This window comes from Microtus oregoni, unplaced genomic scaffold, assembly GCF_018167655.1.
Source record: "Microtus oregoni isolate MIOR12 unplaced genomic scaffold, Mior012 000006F_ref0000085, whole genome shotgun sequence".
In the NCBI taxonomy this organism is placed as follows: Eukaryota; Metazoa; Chordata; class Mammalia; order Rodentia; family Cricetidae; genus Microtus; species Microtus oregoni.
In genome coordinates, this window is record NW_024543065.1 from 2,717,218 (window position 1) to 2,736,142 (window position 18,925).

The 18,925-nt window shown below is 41.5% G+C and overlaps 1 protein-coding gene across 5 annotated transcripts in view; it reads left to right on the top strand.

Moving 5' to 3' along the window:
• Positions 1-10,480: 10,480 nt before the first annotated feature.
• The window catches only part of Bclaf1 (BCL2 associated transcription factor 1), a 31,941-nt gene continuing 23,496 nt past the window's right edge, over positions 10,481-18,925 (top strand). For all 5 annotated transcript variants that reach the window (XM_041653338.1, XM_041653340.1, XM_041653339.1 and 2 more), the window contains exons 1-2: positions 10,481-10,618; positions 16,965-17,025. The gene's annotated coding sequence lies outside the window, so the exon portion shown is untranslated. The remainder of the gene's footprint in view (positions 10,619-16,964; positions 17,026-18,925) is intronic.

Consider the following 18,925-nt stretch of genomic DNA (forward strand, 5'->3'; position numbering starts at 1 on the left):
TTCCATTGCTGAGAAGTCACAACACTACAAAGACAAGATGTAATTCTATATTATGCCTTCATTCCATAGACGGAAAAGGAAGTAGGAGATTATTAATAATTAAAAACTGGTAAGTAAAATGACATCAGAAGTCACTTAATAAGACTAAGCATTAATTGATGTGTGTCAGGCCGAGTTCCATGGCGGACAATAGCCTGAGATAATCACCTTAGAAACAGGAGAGGTTTTTTGCTCAGGCTTTCTAAAGTTTCACTCCCTGCTGACTTGGTGGTGGTGTGGGCTTGTAGCACCACATCATGAGAGATGCACACTGTGCCAGGATACACTTACCTCATGGCAGCCAGGAAGAGGGGAGTCCAGTGACCCCATCAATGCAGCAGACTTCCTCCTACTAGGCATTTCCTTCTGAGAGTCCTATCTCTGCCTACCAATTAGTGCCAAGCACAGAAGCAAGCCCTGAACACATGGCACATTCCAGAAAAAACTGGAGCACATAGACAACATTAAATTCATAAATTTATTGGTCATTAAGATTATTCCACCGAGCAGTGGTAGCACACACCTTTAATCCCAGCACTTGGGAGGCAGAGGCAGGAGGAACTCTGTGAGTCTGAGGCTAGCCTTGTCTACAGAGTCCCATTAGAGGCCCCAAAGCTACACAAATCCTGTCTCAAAAACAGTAACAACAACGAAAAGAATTGTTCCAATAAATAGAAAATTGATTGACTAAATAAATATACAAGTTAGGATATATAAATACACATGTTATTAGAATATATAAATATACATGTTAGAATCTATGTTACCTAGTATTTGACATATAGGATCTAAGTTGTCTAATATAAAATCAACTCTTGGGATCGAGTTTATTTAATATTTCCTCTGTTATAAGTGTGTGTAAAAATGCTGTGGCTAGAGAAAGATATATGTGAAGTGCACATGCAAGTGTATATTTGATATCATAGTATTGATATTAGAATATGTAAATATTGGAGCTAGCAACTTCTATGGGAGCAGGCCCAAACCAGCAACCTCCATGGGACCAGTCTAGAGCCAGCAACCTCCTTTGGAGCAGGCCCAAGCCAATCACATCCACAGAACCAGGCCTGAGCCAGAGACCACTGTGGGAGCAGGCCCAAGCAAGTGACCTCCGTGGGAGCAGGCCCAAATGATCTCTGGGATTGCAGAGCGACCTCCAGCAGCCCTGCGAGTGACCTCCTGGAACGACGAGTGACCTCTGGGGTGACTAGAATCGTGGCCCAGACTCCATCAAGAGAAGCAACTATCTGAGCCTTGAATCCATTGACACCTGGAAGAGGGATCACCAGAGACACGGCCCTAACTACACCAATCAGAGGAAAAGATGCGTAGACAAGGTAAAAACACACTCAACATCACAAAGAACATCACACAGTGCCAATGAAAACTAGTGGCTCTAAAACAGCAAGTCTTGAACATCCCAATACAGATAAAGCAGAAGAAAATGACCTAAAAAATAACTTTAGAAGAATGTTTGAGGCCCTTAAAGAGGAAATGAAAATTTTTCTTAAATAAATGGAGAAAAAGACAAAGAAAAACTTGGAAGAAATCAACAAATCCCTTAAATAAAACCAGGAAAAAAGCGATCAATCAGGTGAAAAAAATGATTCAAGACTTGAAAACTGAAATAGAGACAATAAAGAAAACACAAACAGAGGGAATTATGTGAAGAAGGACACTTAAAAGAAATCCCTGCCCATCAAAATACCCACAAAATTCTTCAAAGACCTCGAAAGAACGATATTCAACTTCATTTGGAAAAGCAAAAAATCCCAGGATAGCTAAAACAATCCTGAGCAATAAAAGAACTTCTGGAAGCATCACAATCTCTGACTTTAAACTCTACAACAGAGCTACAGTACTGAAAACAGCCTGGCACTGGCATAAGAACAGGCAGGAGGACGAATGGAACTGAATAGAAGACCCATATATCAATCCACACATCTTCACACACTTGATCTTTGCTAAAGAAGCAAAAAATATCAAATGGAACAAAGAAAGCATATTTAACAAGTGGTGCTGTCATAACTGGATATCAACATGTAGAAAAATGAAAATAGACCCATATCTATCATCATGCACAAAACTCAAGTCCAAATAAATCAAAGACCTCAACGTAAAACCAACCACAGTGAACCTTATAGAAGAGAAAGTGGGAAGTACACTTGAATACATTGGCACAGGAGACCACTTCCTAAATATAATCCCAGCAGCACAGACACTGAGAGAAACAATTAATAAATGGGACCTCCTGAAACTGAAAAGCTTCTGTAAAGCAAAGGACACAGTCAACAAGACATAATGACAGCCTACAGAATGGGAAAAGAGGGGCTGGAGAGATGGCTCAGTGATTAAGAACACTGACTGTTCTTCCAGAGGTCCTGAATTCAATTCCCAGCAACCACATGATGGTTCACTATCATCTATAATGAAATCTGGTGTCAGCCGGGCGGTGGTGGCGCACGCCTTTAATCCCAGCACTCGGGAGGCAGAGGCAGGCGGATCTCTGTGAGTTCGAGACCAGCCTGGTCTACAAGAGCTAGTTCCAGGACAGGCTCCAAAACCACAGAGAAACCCTGTCTCGAAAAACCAAAAAAAAAAAAAAGAAATCTGGTGTCTTCTTCTGGGGTGTGGGTACGCATACAGGCAGAACACTGTACATAATAAATATCATTAAAAAAAGAGAACAGAATGGGAAAAGATCTTCACTAACTCTACATCAGACAGAGATCTGATCTCCAAATTATACAAAGAACTCAAAAAATTGGACACCAAAAGATCACATAATCCAATAAAAAAATGGAGTACAGACCTAAACAAAGAACTCTCAACGGAGGAATCTAAAATGGCCAAAAGACACTTAAGGAAATATTCAACATCCTTAGTCATCAGCGAAATGCAAATTAAAACAACTGAGATTCCATTTTACACCTGTAAGAATGGCCAAGATCAAAAACACTGATGACAACTTATGCTGGAGAGAGGTTGTAGGGTAAAGGGAACACTTCTGCATTGCTGGTGGGAATGCAAGCTGGTACAACCCCTTTGGATGTCAGTGTGACAATTTCTCAGAAAATTAGGAAACGACCTTCCTCAAGACGCAATAATACCACTTTTGGGTAAATATCCAAAGGATGCTCAATTGTACCACAAGGACATGTGCTCAACTATGTTCATAGCAGCTTTGTTTGTCATAGCCAGAACATGGAAACAACCTAAATGCCCTTTGATTGAAGAATGGATAAGAAAAATGTGGTACATTTACACAATGGAGTACTACACAGCAGAAAAAAAATAACGACATCTTGCAGGAAAATGGATGGAACTAGAAAACATTATTTTGAGTGAGGTAACCCACACACAGGAAGACAATTATCACATGTACTCACTCATAGGTGGTTTTTGAACATAAAGCAAAGAAAGTCAGCCTACAAATCACAATCCCAGAGAACTTAGACAACAATATGGACACTAAGAGAGATTTACATAGATCTAATCTACATGGGAGGTAGAAAGTAGAAAAATACAAGATCTCCTGAGTAAATTGGGAGCATGGGAACCTTGGGGGAGGATTGAAGTGGGGAGGGGAAAGGCAAGGAGGGGAGCAGAAAAAAATGTAGAGCTCAATAAATATCAATAAAATTAAAAAAAAAGAAATCCCATACTAGCTCAGAATTGAGAATAATAGACGGTTATTTATTTAGGGGTAGACTCAAAATCAGAATCCTCTGCTGGAACTAAGAACAGAAACCAAATGCTGCAGCCAGAAAAAGAGGCCAAACATATGCTTTACATCAGCATAAATTGTATAAGAGGGCACGCCTCAATGGGTAGGTAACTTAAAGGCTATTGGCTATATGATTTCCTACAGCATCTCCCCCTTTTGTTTAAATAGGAGAGTTCTCAGCCTAATACAAAATTATATACAATAATAACTGTTGGAGGAGGGTCATCTGTCTATGTGTTACTCTCATTGGTTAATAAAGAAACTGCCTTGAGGGGCTGGAGAGATGGCTCAGAGGTTAAGAGCGTTGCCTGCTCTTCCAAAGGTCCTGAGTTCAATTCCCAGCAACCACATGGTGGCTCACAACCATCTGTAATGGGGTCTGGTGCCCTCTTCTGGCCTTCAGGCATACACACAAGACAGAATATTGTATACATAATACATAAATAAATATTTTAAAAAAAGAAAGAAACTGCCTTGTCTTTTTGATAGGACAGGATTTAGATAGGTGGAGTAGACATAACAGAATGCTGGGAGAAAGAAAGCATAGTTGGTCAGACGCCATGGAGCCAGCCACCAGGTCAGACATGCTGAATCTTTCCCGGTAAGCCACCACTTCGTGATGCTACACAGATTACAAAATATGGGTTAAAGCAAGATATAAGAATTAGCCAATAAGAGGCTAAAACTAATGGGCCACACAGTGTTTAAAAGAATACAGTTTCCAGCCGGGCAGTGGTGGCGCACACCTTTAATCCCAGCACTTGGGAGGCAGGGGCAGGCGGATCTCTGTGAGTTCGAGGCCAGCCTGGTCTACAAGAGCTAATTCTGGGACAGGCACCAAAGCTACAGAGAAACCCTGTCTCGAAAAACAAAAAAAAAGAATACAGTTTCCGTGTAATTATTTTGGGTAAAGCTAGCCAGTGGCCGGTACCTGGGCGGCAGGAAGCGGACCACAGCTCATCACTACAAATGGCGCCCAGACGTGGATAACTGAATCCACGGAAAGCCTGAGAAAGCTTGGGAAAGAAGAGTAAAGCAGGTTTTATTGGTAGAAGCAATTTCTTGGGTCTGCTCTGCTTGCTAGAGGCAAACAAGTGCTCTCATCTAAGAGAGGCTTCCTGACTCAGCTTTAGCTGCAAAACCTTGCAGCTCTTTCAAGAGGTCCTGCCACTTAAATAGTGTTGATGAAAAGCTGAACACATGCTTTTCGGTTTTCAGCCATAGCAGGAAAAAAGCTGTGCCATTTTTAAAATGCCAGCTTTTTGGGCCTTCCTGCCAGGGCAAACTCTGACTCTTTCAGGCAGGCAGTCCGACTGAGTGTGGTCTGTGAGCAGAATGTTGCAGCTTGCTTGCTGGCAGGGACCTTAAAACGCCATAGAGTTGTGGCAATAAAAATGGCTACAGCTGGTACCTCCGCCATGAGGCTGGAAAGCTAAGGAATGGGCTGGATCCAGCCATCAAAGCCATGGCTTTAATCCTCTCCATAAAGACTCATGTGGTCAGAAAAAGAGAGATATACAGTAAAGAGAGACTCAAAAACAAAGAAAGCCTCTAAATAATTTACAGTGTGTTGAGAATATATGCAGGCTAAAAGTTAAAGTTCTTAAAGCAAAAAACAAAAAAGAAAGAAAGAGAGTAGTTGGGTGTGGTGGTACACACCTTTAATCCCAACACTTGGGAGGCAGAGGTAGATTGACCTCTGTGACTTCAAGGTGTGGCAGGACACACCTTTAATCCCAATGCCTGGGAGGCTGAGACAGGTGGATCTCTGTGAGTTCAAGGACAGCCTGGTCTACAGAGTTATTCCAGGACAAAGATTTACAGAGAACTTGTCTCAAAAAGTAAAAGTAAAATAAAATAAATAGAGGTTAAGTAAAGCCTGGTAAAGATGGAAAATACACAGAGAATCTTGATACTGTATGCTATTATGCTCTTTTTAATTGTTTGAATGGTGAGGAAGGAGAAGCAGCTGCTAAAAGATATTTGTTTATAAATGCTGCTGAACTAATCCAAGATAGATATTTTGAAAATACCTTGACCTCAAAATTTGGATCTAAGGTTATGATGCTTTGGAAAAGGTCTTGTTTTCACAGAGGATGAGACCCTGTGGATTGCTTCTATCCCAATATGGTTTGATGGACCACGGCCTCCTGCAAGGTTGCTGTGAACACCTTCAGAAAATTATTTCACTCAACTGCTGACTGAGATGAATCTAGCACACAGGTTATACCACGAAAGACCTGAATAACAGCGCCCCCATTCAGCATGAAGCAGTTTGGAGAGAAATAACAGTGCCCATATTTCCAAATATTGTTTATAACTGTTCTTTTATATTTAAAGGAGGATATAATATAGATATGAATAATTTACATTGGTATAAATTTTGCTTTATTGGTATAAAGTTAAGGTTGATTTTGTTATATGTATATATGTTTCTACTTTTGATTGAGGTATTGTGATTGTGTAGTTCATTTAAAAATGTAATGTATATTTAGGAAATATAGGTTGTTAATGGATAATCATCAATAATAGTAAAGCTTGTAGCCATATTAGTTAGATTTTCTAGATATATAGAGATATATTTCAGTTAGATAGGCATTCTTTATGTCTTTCAAAGACTATAGAATATGGCTCTTGTTTAAGGTATTATGTTTGTGTGGATCATTAAAAATGTAATGTATAATTAAAAATTACAGATTAATAATTATTTATAATAGTCAAACTTATATAGTCATGTTAGATTTTTCTAGATGTTAGAGGCATATTTTAGATAGATAGGTTTTCTTCAAACCTTCCAAAGACCTATGGAATATGGCATTTAAAATATTTTAAGAACTTAGGTCCTTCTTGACAGTGAGACTTAACTGCTTCTGGAAGTACCAATTACTTCAGAGAGGTTGATTGGCATTGAAGAACATTGTTATGGAATTTGCCTTCAATGTGACAAGACTGGCTATTTGGGCAAGATACTGTTCTTTCCTGGACTTCTCTATGGTATGCTGTATGAACTGGACATGCAGGACCTACAGGAAAATGACTGCTAAACTTTCCAAAAGATGGGATGGTCCTTCAGGTTTCCGGCTTCACAGAAGAAACTGACAGACATTGAAGGTGTAAGTCACAAACAATCCCACACCAGTTTGGAATTATGATTAATAGAATGGTTATTTATTCAAAGGGGAAAATTTACAGATCACCGTCCCAGACAACAGCCCTTTGCACAATCAGGAAAGGAGCCTAGTAGCCGGAAGTAGAGCCGGAAACCAGAGAGAGAGGAGAGGGAAGTGGCTGCTTTTTTAAAGGGAGAGAGAACACACCCCAATGGGCTGGTATCTCAGCAGCTATTGGCTGAAGTAGTGGAAGGAGCTCCTGCAACAAGACATTCTGCAGGATATAGAAGAAAGCAACTGCTGATCTTTGCCAGTACAAGGGAGAACAGATCTTTAAATTTCCTGCTTCATGAAAAAGTCTTCTCGATACTATGGGCCTGTGGGCTGAAGATGGATGCCCCAACGGTACAGAAGAACTTTGGATGATTGTCCAGGCAGCAAGATGTCTTTGTCAATTCTACAACTTTGGAAGTTGCTTACAATGCTCTTCCTATTTACTTAGGTAATATTATATCCTTCTGGGGTTTTTGAAGAGTTGAAGACAAATATTTATAGTTATAATTTTCCTTAGATATGATAAAAGATAAATCAGATATAAAACTTAAAACTCACAAAGATAGGATAGATGATATTTTCCTTATTTTTTCAAATATAAACGGACAAAATATTGTAACTATAATTCTTCCTTGATAACTGTTTTATATTTTTAATTTTATTATGTTAAAGTTAAAACCTTCCTTTTTAATTAGACAGAAAAGGAGAGATGATGTGGATGTCCTTCTATATATATTTTGCTCTTATTGCTTAATGAATTTGGTCTATGGCAGGGCAGAATATAGCCAGGCTAGAAGAGATATAGAGAGTAGGTGGTATCAGGGAGATGCCATGTAGCTGTCGAAGGAGAGACACCATGTAGCTGCTGGAGGAGGAGGAGACCTACCAGTAGGTCATAGCCTTGTGATGATACATAGACTGATAGAAATGGGTTAATTTAAGATATAGGGGCTAGCTATAAATATACCTGAGATATTTGCCAAACAATATTGTAACTAATATAGTTTCGGGGTCTGGGTGATCAGGAATGAACGCACTGTCTCTGATTACAACTGATAGAAACAATTAATAAATGGGACCTCTTGAAACTGAGAAGCTTCTATAAAGCAAAAGACACGGTCTCAACAAGACAAAATGTCAACCTGCAGAATGGGAAAAGATCTTCACCAACACCATATTGGACAGAAGGCTGATCTTCAAAATATACAAAAGAAAATAATCCAATAAAAAATGAGGTACAGACCTAAACAGAGACCTCTTTTATTTATTTGTTTGTTTATTTATTTATTTTGAGACAGTGTTTCTCTGTAGTTTTAGAGGCTGTCCTGGAACTAGCTCTTGTAGTCCAGGCTGGACTTGAACTCACAGAGACCTGCCTACCTCTGCCTCCCTAGTGCTGGGATTAAAGGCGTGCACCACGACTACCCAGCTCAGAGACCTCTTAACAGAGGAATCTATAATGGTTGAAAGACACTTAAGGAAATGCTCACCATCCTTAGCCATCAGAAAAATGCAAATCAAAACAACTCTGAGATTCTATCTTACACCTCTAAGAATGGCCAAGATCAACAACACTGATGGTGTGGTATGTGCTACAGCACCCTGTGTAGTTCAAAGGACATTAAGGAATCTGTTCTCGCCTTCTATAGTGAGTTATCCGGCAGAGAAGACTGCTCAGACATGGGTTTAAGGCAACATAGAGTCATTCATTAGCTGTACTGGGTGTTCAGGATCCCAGTGTAGCCACAAGCATTTCTCGGGGTGAGCTTTTAAGCCCCCAAATCATGTCTTGGGTTAACAAGAACAGTTAGCTGGAAGTGGAACCACAGAGGCCAAAAAACAAGGTCAGTACATTTAGAGACTTTCCCAGAATTATGTATAGACTTTGACGGATGAGGCCTTCCTTTTAGTTTTGGCAGGTGATGCTATCTACATGCTGAGTTTTACAGTCTAAATGGAACTTCCACTACAGCAATCAGTGGTGCTAAGGGCTGGGGTCCTACTAAGGGCTGGGGTCTCTGTTACATTTCTACCATGTGGGTCCCAGGGATTGAACTCAAGTTATGTCAAGATTGGCAGCAAGTTCCTTTGCATGCTGAGCCCTGTACAGGGCCTCAGTCCATTTATTTGTTCCAATGTCTTCATTCTTTGGTAGTAAACTGCCTTTTTATTTAAACTCAAACTTAGGGTTGGAAAGTGTCTGTGGTAAGGCGATGGTGTCGCTTGTACCAGGCAGTCTCTGTGTTCACCCACTCCACTCCAAATAAAAACAAAAACAAAACATTATATTGCCTGAGACGAAAAGATGACTTTTTGACATATTTATAATGGAATTGCATTATATAGCTGCAATGCGATCAGATTTTGGTGTTTTGAATACATCAAGAGCTATTAACATTCACTGTCACATTAATATAAAATAGGAAAGTTGTGCTGTCAACGGTTAGGGCTTTTGTTTCATTTAAATACCGTTAACCTACTTGACAAATGTTTTCTGAGCTCCTGCTTACTAAATGCTTTGTTCCTATCAGAGTCGAGCATCCACCAGGATGGCAGCTCTCACCGCCTGAGTGAGAGAGAGCTAGACGGAAAGCAGATTGCCCAATTAAAACCCCATCAAAACCAGGATTCGTTCCAGGAAAGGCAGGCACTTCCACTTTTAGCTGGCAATTCGGATTGTGAGCACAGACTACCCAGAGCAGAGTTAAATATCAGAACCAAACTCTAATGATGAGTTTAAATGACAGGCTGCTAATTACAACTTGGAAATCCTTCAAGGAATCTAACGTCGTCCTAAAACATCAAAGTAATAACGGTGTTAGTCCCCTCACGGAGTTCAGATTTGAAAAGAAGAGCAAGTACACGCGTTAAAAGTCCTTTTTTTTTTTTTTTGCAACTTGTTTCCAATTATCCCGCTTTTGTTTATTTATAATCTGATTCATGATTCTGGTCGAGTTATGGTGTGTGGTTTCCGGGTCGGCCCGGACTGAAAGCTTCGCGTCCTTAGCTGCTAGGCTCATGTCAACCACGAGAAAGACCCGGGGGTCAGGTTGTCGCGTCTGCCAAATTAGGATCCATCCCGTGACGCAATCACCCAGCCGGCATTAGCAGGTCTCCCGACCCGGCCGGACGCCGAGCTAACACGAAGCAATTCCGGAGATAGCCGAAGCCGTCCGGGTTTAACTAAGTGCGTTTAGCCCTTTAACAGGCTGAGAAACGCGGCGCTTCCGGACGGGTGCAGACTGTGTCTGCGGACGGGGCTGCGTCGGCTTTCCGGTCTTTTCGTCGGAATGACCCGGGCCAGCTCACTGCTCTAGGGGTCCCTCACCACCAGGCCGAGTGACCGGCGCTTCCCGCTCCCGTCGGCCGCAGCCCAGGCGCAGACGGGCGCTACCCGCCGCCAGGCGAACCCGACGAGTCTTCGCGCGAGATCGGCCACGCGACTTCCCAGAAAGCCTAGGGCGACGTCTCCGCGGCGGGTCTCGAGCCGCGTCTGGGCGGCCGGGTGGGAGGGGCCGGCCCGCGTATTTAGCGGCTCTGAAGGCCACGCCCCGGATCGGAAGTGACGGAGCCGAGCTCGCGCGTCGAGGCTACCTCTATGGTTTTCCTCTCCTTCTGGAGTCGGGAGATGGCCGCTGTGTAGTTCCAGCGGAGACAAGTCCTGAAAACCCTGCTCCGGCGTTGTCAGGTAGGCCCTGCTCCTCATTCCAGTGACTCGGAAGGGCCGTGGAGACGGGACGGTTGGGGTTTGTTGACTTTCGTGCGTAGTGACGGATCGGCGGCGAGAAGAACCCGGGAGTGACCCTGTGCCGTTATTCGTGCTGTTCATCCTCAGTTCCTGAGCCTCTTAGGGCGCCACGGGCCATAGGGGTGGGGGGTGGGGAGCCGGGCGGACAGCGGGCAGGGCTGCTGCGAACCTGGCTCGGGGCCGGGGGACCGTGCGGCCTTCCCGTGCGCGTGCGCAAACGCCTCTCCAGCCCCCCCCGCCCCCCCCCCCCCCCCGGTCGGCGGGGCCTCCTGCGCGCGCCCGACCTGGGGTTCTGCGCAGGCGCGCTTTTTTCCTTTCTTTCCCTGCCTACGGCAACGCGGCCGCGTGTGCTGGCTCCGTGGCCGGCTTGTCGTTGGCCGGGGCGGGGCGTGGGGGAGTTGTCTTTCCTTCCGGGCCTGACTTGTGGGTCTTGGATAAAATAACGGTGACCTGTGACAAAGTTAGGCGAGCGGATCAACCACTTTCTGCGTTGCGGTTAAAGCCGCCTCCCTCGCCTCGAGGGTACGTGTCAGTTTAGGCCCGGCTTAAGTGATCAGATCGAGGGTTGGGATGTGGTGTTTGTAACCGACCGCTCAGCACCTGGGTGTTGGCGGGAAAGTTTTTTTCCCCCAGTCTGAATCGTTTTGGTTTCCTAGCAACTTACTCTGTTTGGGACAACCGTTGGCTTTTGACTATAGCTGTCGGTACCTAGTTGCTGTTTGCTTGCGTTAGATTCGTGTCCCAACGGGTTCGTCTAAGAAGAACCCTTTCTCCAGTAATACAAGCACTGACGTGCCTTTTCGGTAAGAGTTGCCACTCCCTAGAAATTTACTCAGGACATTGGCGGTGGTGATTGGGTAAATGGGTGAGGAGGATACATTAAGATTATAACTCCAACGCCCAATGCTGACCTCGAACTCACGGCTAATCTCCTGCCATAGCTTCGGGAGTGGCGCTTAACAGTTTTGCGTCACTACTTCGGGTCCCTGCTGAGTTTTAAGATTTTCTTTTCTTGGCTTGGAGAATGTGCAGAGTATTGGATGTATGTGTCCCAAACTGGTCTCATGAGGCCAAGTGCCTTCGAGCTACAGGTTCTCCATGTATTTATGTTTGGGTTATAGACATACAACACCATGCCCAACATACTTTAGGTTTATCTGGTCAAAGTCAGGGATCAGGGCCCCGCGGTGGTGGCACACGCCTTTAGTCCTGCACTTGGGACTAAAGCAGGTGGGATCTTTGTGAGTTCGAGGCCAGCCTGGTTTACAAAGCGAGTTCCAGGACAGCCAGGACTGTTACAGAGAAACACTTCCTTGAAAAAAAAAAATCAGCAATCAGTACTTTCAATGTAATTTTTATTTTGTATTAGAACTGGAGAAGAATAGAAATTGAAAGCAAATGCACCTAAAACTGATGAAAACCATTATTCACTTCAGACTTACAGCCTGTTGCTTCAGGTATTTGTTTTATATTAAAGAAAAACGCAGAACAAAGTTTTTTGTCCTCACTGAATTTGCATTGTAGGTAGCTCAAATGGAAATAGTTGGGGTATTGTTAGGCAATTAAGAACCTTTATATAGAAAAGACTTACCAGTTTCTTTGCTTTTTTATGTGATCCTAACCAGATTCATGTATCGTGATAGGAAGTATGTCCCTAAGCAGTTCATAGTAGTCAGCTGAAATATCCTGTGTTGGTAAAACAGTCTCGAACCATACTCATTTATGGTGCTGGGACTCAAAACTCCTGACTTTGTACATGCTGGGAAACACTGTCGATCAGCACACCCCCATCCCTAGAGCTGACTTTGACTTAGTAAACAGTAGTTTTAGGACTTGACAGCCAATTTGGTAGAAGTACTGCTTAGTGATAGGCTTGCATCTAGTTGAGTTTATTGAGCAACTTAGGTTGGGAGCAACATAAGATGGGCTAGATTATCTGTGATGTAACAGCAGTGAAGAAAGTCTTACTCAGTTGTGAATAGATGGTTGAATTGGGAATTCCCAGGACCTGCACTTGATATCATTAGTTGAATACTCCACTAGCTGAAATCTGCCCTATAATTTTCTTGACTTGTTAAGAGAATCAAGACCAGTGTATCTCTGGGTAGTAATTGTAAGTGGTTGTAGTTGGAGGATATGGGTTTATGCATTATTGGTATCTTGTTTCTTAAACATTCTTAAATACTAATGAGTATTACCCCTGGGTCATAAGCATTTAATATTTGTGAGTCCTCAAGATTGAAAATCAATCTGACCATGAACTTCATAAATAATAGTACTAACTTACATATGTTTAATGTTTTAGGACTTTCTAAAAGCCCTAAAGGAGTTAGGAGTGCTCTTAAATAGATGAGTTGTTTGAAGTAAATTTATGGATAGCCTGTGGGAAACGTGTATGTAACAAACAAGGCTAACCAGTAGTTATAGTTAATACCTGAGCACACACCATATGCCAGTCAGCTTAGCTTTTACTATTTATTATTTAGCTGTAAACTTGTAAATACCTTATTTTATTTATTTGCGTTGTCATTTAATGAAGAGCCTACATTTGAGCCTAATAAACATATATATTAAAGTGTATTTTTCAGATTTTAAAAGATGGGTCCCAGTATACTAAATAAAGACTTTTAGCTTAAATGTGTTTGAAATCAGCCAGGCAGTGGTGGTCTACACCTTTAGTCCCAGCACTCGGCAGAGGTAGGGGACTTCTGTGAATTGAGACCAGCTTGGTATACAGAAAGTTCCAGGACAGCCAAGGCTACATAAACCATGTCTCAAAAAATAAAAACAAAAGATTGAAATCATAAGACAATCTACTTTTGAGTAGCTTTATCTTAGATTTTTTTTTTTTAATTTTGTTTTGAGACAGGTCAAATTGAATAGCCCTGATTAACTTAGAATTTGCCTTATAGGCTAAGCTGACTTTGGACTTGCTGAGATGCTCTTGTCCGTGCCTCCTGAGTGCTAGGACAAAAGACTGGGTTTACAGATTGTGGTAACTGTGCCTAGGTTGATTGTCTGTCTGTCTCATTTATTTTGAGATAGTCCTGGCTGGCTCTCACGTTTGTCCTTCGTGTCTCCCAAGTGCTGTGATTCCAAGCTTGTGTCACCAACTTGATGAACATTTTCTCTAATCACCTGTTTTCAGGTTAATCTTATACATTAAAAAAAAGGGTTCTAAGATATTTATGGATTTAAGTTAGTTAAGCTAATTTTTTTTTTCCTCTGGAGACAGGGTTCTCTCTGTAGCCCCGACTGTCCTAATTCATTCAGGAGACCAATCTTTCTTCAAATTCTGCCTGTCTCTGCCTCCCAAGTGCTGGGATGAGTGTGTGCTGCCACCACCAACAGGCATGATTTTAAATTTAAAGACGAAACATAGCTGGCTTTTTTTCTGTGGTGAATTAGATAAAGATACATGAGGCAACTTAGTCTCTGTTTACAATTGGAGTCTTTTAATAGGCAACTTTGGTTGAGTAAAGGGAAGGTTGGCATTTTAAAATTTGATACTTGAGTAGTTTTAGCCCTGTAAAGGCACTTGTTAGTGCAGTGAACAAAATACAGGCTTTGAGGTCTGGAATTCAGTCAAATTCTGGGTCAAACTTTTTATATCCTAAGAACCACAAACATATCTTTTGATTTTGCTTCCAACATGCCTGCCTTCCAGATGTTAAGTATCAATCAAGCTGTTAGAATTTGGGGGTCTCCCATCAGTTTTTCTTACTTCTATATTCTGTGTACTCTACACTCAAACAAATATGCGAATGTTAAGTATAATTTGACACTAAATTCTATATTTGTATCTTTTCCCCCCTTGCCACCACCTTGCCTAGATAACTATTTTATTTAATTTTGAACTGTCCAATTTGTCTACGTGTTCTCCTTCACACAACAGCTATCTTAAAATGTAGATCAGATAATTATGACTCTCTTCATAACCTCTAGTTTCCCAGCAGAGTTAGAGTGAGGTTGGTGGAATGGCTCAGTTTGATATAGTGCTTGTTGCAGAAAACCAGGAACCTGAGTTTCTATCCCTAGCACATACCTGAGTATCCAGGCCTGTAATCTAGGATGAGGGAGTGGAGATAGGATGGGGACAGAGACTTGTGGTATATGCGAGTATGAGTATGGCTGTGCATGCTTGTATGCATGGGTGTGAATTTGAGGTTGATATTGGGTGTCCTTCAGTTCTTAATCTTGTATTATTTTCTAAATAGGATCTCTCACTGACTTAGAGTTCACCAGTTCTCTAGGCTGACTTGATAGTGATCTCCTGGGATTCCCGTCTGCCTCCCAGCTCTCAGATGACAGGTGTGCAAGCTACATGGGTGCTGGGATCTAAATTCTCTAGCCCAGCAAGGACTTTAAACTCTGACATCACCCTAGCACCAGGATAAAGTTTTCATAGAAACCAATATAGAGAGTTAACTTTTTCTTAAATCTACTTAGGGCTTTTAGTACTTAAAAAATAAATTTATAGAAACTTTAGAAATATATTTAGTTTTGTGTCAAAACTCACTTGGATTTTTAGTTTCCCTAAATCTTCCCAGGAAGAGCATTGGCTATTAATGGGATGCTTCTATTGATTGACACATTTAATTGTATTATTCATATTTCCAAAGTAGCGTTTTAAAATTCGATCATTGCATAGTAAGATTCGTGGATTTTTATTTTAGTATATATGTCTCAAATCTATATGCTGGCCTCTTAATGACAGTTATATATTCTTTAGTTTAATTTCTGTTCTGGTGAGGGTAGCAGTGGTACGTACCTTTAATCCCAGTACTTGGCAGACAGAGGCAGGCAGATCTCTGAGTTCAAGACCAGCCTGGTCTACAGAGTGTTCCAGGATGACCAGGGTTATAAAGAGAAATCCACCTTCAAAAACCAAAATCAAACACCCCCTCCTTCCCCCACCACACAAACAAAAAGAAACTGAGCAGTTTTTGTTCTGGTAGTTTTGAACCTTTGCATAAAACTAGTCTCTGAATATTATTCACAAAGTTGCAACCTTTTCAATATTGATAACTGATTAACATTAAATTTACTTACATAGCCAATTAGCTTAGGCGTATTAATTCCCTATAGACTTGTGTCATTGCTGCCTGTTTCTTAGACAGTTAATCTGATACTTTTAAAAGACTGTTTTTGCCATAAGTTACTGTGGTTGTGCTAGAAGGAATTTTTAAAAATCGGTTTTAGATAATAGGATGTTTTAGGAAAATGAGCAGAGCTGGTCTGTGGTGGTGTATGCCATTAATCCCAGCATTCGGGATGCAGAGGCAGGTGGACCTCTGTGAGTTCAATGTCATTCTGGCCTACGAAGTGAGTTTCAGGACAACCAGTGCTACACAGAGAAACTCTTGTCTTGAAAAGCAAAAAAAAAGAAAGAAAAAAGAAAGAAAAAAGAAAATGAGCAGAGCCTTATGTTGTTGTAGGTATTAGAAAACACAGCATTATGAGTATCGACTACAGGCTACTTAAATGTTATGTTGTTTTTGTATGCAAAGATGATTTTGAGATTTGCTGATGGAGTGACATTTGTTCCCTAGAGGTCAGGTGGCTACAATTAGAAATCAGGTATCAGTTACATGATACTTTGCTGCATTGTGTCTAGAAAGTTTTGTTTTGTTTTTGACAGATATGTGGGATCTCATGTAGCCTAGGAGCTTGGAACTCAGCTGAATAACTGAGAATGAAGTGAAACTGATTCGATTGCCATTTTGCCCTAATTTGTGGATTATAGGTGTTATTGTTGTTGGTTTAATTATTTTATGTTTTGTCCACATGTAGGTCTGCACCAGGTTTGTGTTTGGTGCTTTTGGAGACCAGAAGGAGGGTGGTTACAGATGGTTGTGAACTGCCACGGAGGTTCTGGGAATTGGATAGTCGTCTGGAACAGCAGCCAGTGCTCTTAACTAATGAGCCGTATTCTCTGGCCTCTTTGTCACTTATCTAATGTAGGCTATTGCTCCAAAGCTCAGGCTAACCTCAGAATCATCATCCTCCTGCTCAGCCTTGCAAGTGCTAGGATTATTTCCCATCATGGTCATCTTAATTAAATTGTTATGATGAAAGTTTACTATTTCCTTAGGCAAGGTGCACGTCTGTAATCTTAGTACTTGAGAGGCTAAAGTGGAGGTTTGGGCTACATAATTTGTTGCTATTCCTAATATATGTATTATAAGCAGTGCATTTCTAGTTTACCATAAACTCAGACTCCTTAAAAAAAATCTTTGCTTGGAATTTGAATTGTGAGTTTAATTTCCCTTAACATTCTCTGCAGGAAGAATCTTGGCAGTATCTTAAAGACATCACTGACTTCTGGATCCTGCATAGAGCCCAAGGTAAATGACATTCATGTTCTGAAGGTTTTACTTTTGACTTAGTTGAGAAAATTAGCTGCCAGTCTGCATCAGAAGTGATTAATAAGAGTGTTGTAAACTGGCCTTGGAGAGATAGCTAAAGAAGTAGGGTGCTTGCCTAATATGACAAGACCCTAGATCTGGCCCCTAGTACTACCAAATAGAGTTGCCTGGAAAAGTCTTTTTTCTTTTTTTTGGGGGGGGGGGTGTAAAAAATTGAAATGCTAATGATAGCTTTTTCCACATCTATAAACGTGTTTTCTAAAACTCAGGGCACAAAATGCCACGCAAAAACAAAAAGCACCACTCCCCTGGGTATGGTGCTTACACACACTCTTGTTCTGTAGCCCTGATGGATGCCCAGTACATGTCAGCTCAAAACCTTTCTAGTTTTTTTATTTTTTTATTTTTTGGTTTTTGAGACAGGGTCTCTCGTATAAACCTAGCTGGCCTACAACTCATTATGTAGACCAGGCTAGCCTTGAACTCACAGGCATCCACCTCCCTTTGCCTCCCAAGTTTTGGGTTAAAGGTCTGTGCCATCATATTTGGCTTAACTTGGTATCTTCTGTAATGTGCTCTAGTAGTACTATATTATAATAACAGCAAACTCTAAATAAGTAAGTGCCCTAAAAAATTATTTAATGAGAGTTAAGATTTAAATATATAAGAATTAAATACTTACAACATTAGTAAATTGAGTTTTATGGACATGATTATTTTTGCTAATAACTTAGAAATTTGGAAAGTTTATACAGTTGGCCCTTGACTCACATTGAATTGAGATTGGTGAGGTGGCTTAGCAGTAAAAGCACTTGCTATGCAAGCTTGACAACCTCGATTTAACGGACTGAATGGAGGAAGAAGCGAACCAACTCTGCATAAACTTCATAAAGTTGTTTAATTTTCCCATGTAGATGGTGGCATTTTTGCATCTACGCACATATACCCCTACTAAAAATAAATTTGGGCTGGAGAGATGGCTCAACGTTTAAAAGTAATTCTAGAGAATATGGGTTCAATTTGCAGTACCCCACATGGTACCTCACAACTACCTGTAACTCTAGTTTTGGAAGACCTGGCACCTTCCGGTCTCAGTGGGTACCAGGTATGAATATGTCTGTATATGAAGGCAAATCATACACATAAAACAAAAGTTTAAGTAAATGAACTTCATTTTCAGTTTGCTCCGCCCCCTCTTTTGCCGGGGAAACAACCCCTGTATGCGAAACAGTTACATGCTCCTGTCGTTCCAGCCCCCCTCTCCCAAAGACAGGGTTTCTCTGTGTAGCTTTGGAGCCTGTCCTGGAACTAGCTCTGTAGACCAGGCTGACTTTGAACTCAATGAGATCCTCCTATCTCTGCCTCCCAAGTGCTGGGATTAAAGGTGTGCACCGCCATGCCTGGCACTGTTTATTTTTATTTTACTCGAAGGCTTGAATCTAGGACCTAATGCTTGCTAAGCAAGTATTCCACTACAGAGCTCGCGCTCTCTCTGTCTCTGTCTGTCTCTGTGTCTCTCTCTCTATTTATGAACTCATTGCATGGGTTCATTTGCTTGTAAAAAAGTGAAAAATATAAACAAATACAGCCAGGTGGTGGTGGTACACGTCTGTAAAGCCCAGCACTTGGTAGGCAGAAACAGGCTGATCACTGAATTCGAGGCTAGCCTGGTCTACAAGTGAGTTCCAGGACAGCCTGGGCTACACAGAAACCCTGACTCAAAAACATACACACAAATACAAAGGTGCAGCATTAAATAGTGACTTCATTAACCTTAGTACATACTATGATTTTTTTAACTACTTCCTGTTGCTGTCATGTGCTACTCAAATGTAGTGAGTTGCCACATGTCTTTCCTCATGTGAGCATTTTCTTCAAT